The 5,656-nt window shown below is 48.4% G+C and overlaps 1 non-coding gene across 1 annotated transcript; it reads right to left on the reverse strand.

The window, feature by feature from the left end:
- Positions 1 to 703: 703 nt before the first annotated feature.
- Positions 704 to 810, reverse strand: LOC132574528 (U6 spliceosomal RNA). Its single transcript, XR_009555608.1, has one exon. It is a non-coding gene; the product is annotated as a U6 spliceosomal RNA (small nuclear RNA).
- Positions 811 to 5,656: the final 4,846 nt, after the last annotated feature.

Genomic DNA, 5,656 nt, shown 5'->3' on the forward strand with positions numbered 1-5,656 from the left:
AAGCATTCCGAAGTGGGCTCCCCATCCCCACTTCAAGGCGTCGGTTGTAACAATCGCAGACGGGGGTGACTGAATGAACGGCATTCCTGTCAGAAGATGGTGTCCCAACGTCCACCATTCCAAGGATGGGATAATGTGGGATGGAACAGTGAGTAGGGTCATTTGGTGTTGCCGATGTGGATGGAATGTTTGGACGAACCACAGTTGAAGAGGGCGCATGTGGAGTCTCGCAAAGCAGAGGACGGAAGTGGTGGCCGCCATGAGACCCAACATTCATTGGAAAATGAATACTGTTTGAGTACGGTTCATGATGATAGTAATGGCCAGGGATTGGATGTGGTGCACTCTGTCCGTTGGGAGGTAGGCCTTGTGTGATAGTGTTGACAGGCGTGCCCCTATAAACTGAATGTCCTGCGTAGGGATTAGGTTGGATTTCGTCAGATTGACCTGAAGACCTAGCGAAGACAGGAGAGACAGAAAGGTAGAGATGTCCTTTTGGATTTGCTCTTTGGTTTGAGCTAGATGGAATTTTTTTGTTGGCGGAGCATAGCTGCTACCACCGCCATGCGTTTTGTGAAGACTCTCAGTGCTGTCAATAGGCCATAGGGGAGAGAGAGAAACTGATAGTGTTGGTCCCCAACGGCAAACCTGAGGAATCTTCTGTGATGATGATTGATGGTGAGGTGGAAGTAGGTTTCTTTTTTTTTTTTTTTAACGCTTCACGAATTTGCGTGTCATCCTTGCGCAGGGGCCATGCTAATCTTCTCTGTATCGTTCCAATTTTAGTATATGTGCTGCCGAAGCGAGCACAGGTGGAAGTAGGTTTCTTGAAAGTCTATCGACACCATCCAGGTCTGCTCTGGAATCAGAGGTAGAATAGACTATAATCATGCAGAATTTTTTATAATGAATATATTGGTTGAGTTTGCAAAGATCTAGTATAGGACGCTGACCCCCATACCTCTTCGGAACCGGGAAATAACAGGAGTAGAACCCTGTGTGATGGAACTGCGGTGGAACTGGTTCTATAGCTGCCTTGTCCAGCAAGGTGGCAATCTCTTTCTGGAGAGGGAGGGAGGGGGGAGTACTTATGAACCTGTGGAGCTTTGGGGGCAAATCGAATTCTATGGTGTAGCCCCTGTGGGTGATTGCCAGGACCTATGAATCTGATGTTATAGATTCCCACATGGGGTAGAACGGACGTAGTCTGGTACTTTCTAAGTGATGTTATGATCGACTAAGAGATGGTATAAGAGAGTCAAAGAGACTGTTTTGATGCTGGGGCCATCTTTTTTGTGGTTTGACGATGGGCCCTTTGATGGAATGGCTGTTTAGCTGGGGGAGCCTTGCGTTTCCAGAAATCAGCTTGTCGAGGTGAGCGGGGACGCTTATAGTATGATGATTTCCAGACTCTCAGTCGGTTGGGTTGAGATTGTTGTTGGTTAACTCCCAACCTCTTAGCTCTTTTCCTACTGTCATCGACAGTGGTCAAAATATCGTCAGTAGTGGCACTGAAGAGGCCTTGACCATCGAAGGGTAGGTCCTCAATTTTGAACTTAATTGCAGGTTGCAGTGAAGAGGAACGGAGCCAGGCATGACAGCGTAGAGTGATAGATGTGGCCATGGTCCTGGATGAGCAAGCCACTGCGTGACGCACCTAATTGATTTGTTGTTTCCTCACCCGGGAGAGCTCCTGTAGGATGTGTGATGCCTGCTTCTGTGCCATGTCTGGTAAAGAAGGGATCATGGTGTTAAGTTGAGAAGTCAAATTAAAAGAGTAGGCCGAAAAATAAGCTAAATAATTATGGATCTTTGAAGTAGCCATGGTGAGGGAGTAGATTTTCCTCCATAATGTGTCCAATTTCTTCCCTTCCTTTTCAGGTGGAATCGGATGGCGTGTCTGCTTAGATTTTTATGACGAATGCACGATCATGGAATTGGGTGCCGGGTGGTTAAATAAAAATTTAGAATCCGGGGCATGAATCTTGTAAAGAGACTCAATCCTCTTGGATGTAGGTGGGACAGATGTGGGCTTATCCCACGCCTCCTTTAAGCCCCCCGAATGGACAGGAAGCATAGGAAGAAAGGAGCCTTCCGGCAGGTCTGCATGAACTAAGTCATGGACTATATCAGACACTCTAGGTACTTCAGTGGTAAGTTTTATGTTAAGGGCATTAGCCATGTTGGCAAGTAAATCCAAATAGGCCTTGGATCCTTCTGATGGTGAGAGGTCGGCTGGCTTGGTGATGTCAGAGACTGGAGAGGGCGGTGCGGAGGCTGTTGACTAGGACGAGTCCGAATGCTCGGCTTCAGATTCTTCAGGAGCGTCAATGCGTGCATCAATGGGAGTCGTATAGGTGGACTTGGTAGGCAATGACACAGGTTTAGTAGACAAAGAAGGTTGTTCAGGCTGTTGTTTCGAAGAGACAGAACAAGCTGATGTAGACCTGGCTGGTGATAGCAGTTTTGATACTAAACTATAATGCCTTGGACGATGGTAAGGACTTCCATGGGATCGGGTAAAAGAAACATCCTCATGGTACCGAGGTCGATAGGTGTCTTCGTGGTATCGAGGCTCTCGGTAGGTAGGTTGATAAGCCATTTCACGGTACCGAGGCTGGAATGGTTCTTCACGGTACCGATGTGAATCAGAAGAAGGTGATCTGTAGCATCGTCGGTATCTGCGAGGGGATGGTGACCTTGAACGTGATGGGCTATAATAGTAATAGCGTTCCCTGCAATGACATGGAGATCGTTCAGGCAGAACTTGAGTGAATGGCTCCCTGGGTGTCGAAGGCTCTCGTTGGAGTGGAGACACTAGAGAGACTGTCTGCTGCTTGCGAAGCATAGAAACTTCCCAAAAGGAATGTGCTCCCAATAGGTTAGCTCGCTGACCCTAATGGTACGCTAATTCCTGCAATTCGGTTTCTAGAATGTGCTCTGGTAGGGACCTGTGAACCGATGGAGATTGAGATTGAATATGGATGATCTCAGCAGGTACGATGTCGACGGGTGTAGAGAGCTCTGGTAAAGTTGGTGTCATTGGCATTGAAGTCGAAGTGGAAACAGTCGGGTGCGGTGCTGAAGTCATGGCGGGAGACTTAGAATCCGAAGACCAATGATCCGTTTTCGGCTTCGATCTTGAAGATGTTGAATCCGAGAGGTTTCAAGAAATCGATTCCGTGTGGTGCTTCTTCCTGGAATCGTCAGACTTCTTAGAGTGTTTTCCGGACTTATGCTTGCTGGGAGCCAATGCCATGGAAGCCACGTCCGCTTATACAGATAGGGAGGATGGCGAAGTTTGGGATCCCAAAGCATGGGACATCACAGGCCATAGGGATGACTCCAAAAGGTGGCTTTTGAGTCTAGCCGCATGATTTTTCCTAGCCTGTTTCCCAAATTGGCTGCAGTGAAGGCAAGTATCCGTTCTATGGGTCTCCCCCAGACAGAAAAGGCACAAAGAATGTCCGTCTGTCGATGGAATCTTGGCCCCGCACTGGACACACTTCTTAAAAGTAATTTTGGTATCTTTCCTTTCCATCCGCCCAGGAGCGGGGGGAGGGGAAGAGGGAAATAGGAAAGAAGATAAAAGATTCTTTTTTTTTTTTAACGATACCGAAGTGACGAAGTAGGAGAGGGATGAAGAGAAACGCTGAAATGCAGAAGTAAAATGGTGAGATTGCAGAGAAGGAGACTCAGCGAGGTAGGTGTATCCCGGACGGCGGTAAAGAAGAAACTGGGTAGGTGGAGCGCCCTCCTCTCATTCTAGGCATGCGCAGTGGATGCCTCCTCCCCAGACCGAGAAGGATTATGCGCCAAAATTAACGCATAAGATTGCTTTGAATTCTCCGAAGTCGGGTTCAATCCAGGAGGATAACCCATGTGTGGGACTGCACAGAGACCACGATGAAGATCCAGGGCTTTGCTGGTGCGAAAAACCAACCAACGGCAGGTGACTCATGGCCATGATGTCGGGGTTTCTAGGCAAGAAGCATTCAGAGGTGGTTTGCCATCACCTGTCTCTGCATAGCAACCCTGAGTTTCCGTGGTGGTCCAGACCAGTACTGAGCAGGGCTGACTCTGCTTAGCTTCTGAGATCTGGCAAGATGGGGCTAGCCTGGGCTTGAGACAGTCTTGATGTTTGGCTCTTGGTGCCTGCGGGTTTGCTCTGGCTGCCCCCTCCCTTGCTGAACTGCTGCAGAGCTGGAAGAATCTTGAGGGAAGACCACTCATCCCGGGGTGGGCACTTAGTATAAGTATCCTCCTCCTTACCCCTCTCAGTTGGAAACTTCTAATCTAGATTCCACAAACGGAGCAGAGTCACAAAAGTCCAGGGACATCTTAAACACTAACAACATCTGTTTCCATGTGAGCTTTTGTGAGTCATGCCTCACTTCTTTAGATATGTGAAGGGGAAATCATCCCAGGAATTCTTCTTATGGGAAGATTATGGGTGAGAGACCTGAGGAAGAGGCTTGGTGTGAATTCCATCATGAATCTATTAGACCTCACCTGGAGTACTGTGTTCAGTTTTGGACACCACAATTAAAGGAATTGTTTAACCATCTTCAAGTACTTGAAAGGCTGTCTGTCATATAGAGGATGGTGTGGAGTTGTTTTCTGTTCCCCTAGAAGGTTGAGCCACAACCAGTGGGCTGAAATTTAATCAGAATTTTCATCTAAACATTAGGAAGAACTTCCTGACAGTGGAACAAGCTTCCTTAGGAGGAGGTGGGCTCTCCTTCATTGGCAGTTTTAAATAGGCTAGATGGACACCTGACAGCAATACTGATTCTGTGAATTTAGGGGGAGGTATTTGGGCGTTTTCTGCATTGTGCAGGAGATTGGACTAGATGGAGGCCCCTTCCAACTCTGATTCTAGGTGTAAATCTGGGGGAAGAGTGGAGGTAGGAGGATTAGGTGTCTGTGAAGGCCCTTAGAAGTTTCCTTGTGCTGCTTGGGGTACCTGCCTTTAACTTTCAGAGGGGAGCCTTGTGGATTTGCAGTAGAAGAGCAAGATTTGATCCAGGAGCACCCAGCTGGGTAAGGATTGAGAGTCTACTGGCCCCCTTCCCCTAAGGATTCCCCAGTCAGTTCAGCCAGCAGGCATTTATTCAGTCCTTCAGGCAGACACTGCAAAGAAGTGGTGGACAGCTCTTTCCTGCCTTATGGCTCAGCGGCTCCCCAGCATCACTTGGGGGCTTTTCTTGCCTTTTCTGAGACAGCTTCTCATAGCTGCTGATGCACCTTTATGCCTCAAGCCTTTCCTCACAAGGAGTACCTCCTGACCCCTGGAAAGTGGTTCCATCTCTAGCCTGTCCCCACTTCCAGGAGTCCAGACTCTCTGAAGTTCAGAGCCCTCCTTGGTCTCTTAAGGTGCTCCTGGGCTCCGATCTTACCTCTACTGCTCACACAGTGCAACTGAAATTGCATCATGCAGCAAAACAGTAAAAACGATGAGTGCTCTGAGGCCTTGCCTGTTGCACTGGCATGCAGCCTCCTCATTTCCTGCGCCAGCCTCCTCTACTCTAGTGGCTGGCTCTTTATCTTACAAAATCTTCAGCCAGAGACACCCTGTGTGTTTCTTGCCCCAAAGTGAAGACTGCAAAGTCTACAGCGGCATCTCAAGCAGCCGCTAGGAAAGAGCCAAACTGAG

The sequence above is a fragment of the Heteronotia binoei genome, chromosome 6 (genome assembly GCF_032191835.1).
Source record: "Heteronotia binoei isolate CCM8104 ecotype False Entrance Well chromosome 6, APGP_CSIRO_Hbin_v1, whole genome shotgun sequence".
Classification (NCBI taxonomy): Eukaryota; Metazoa; Chordata; class Lepidosauria; order Squamata; family Gekkonidae; genus Heteronotia; species Heteronotia binoei.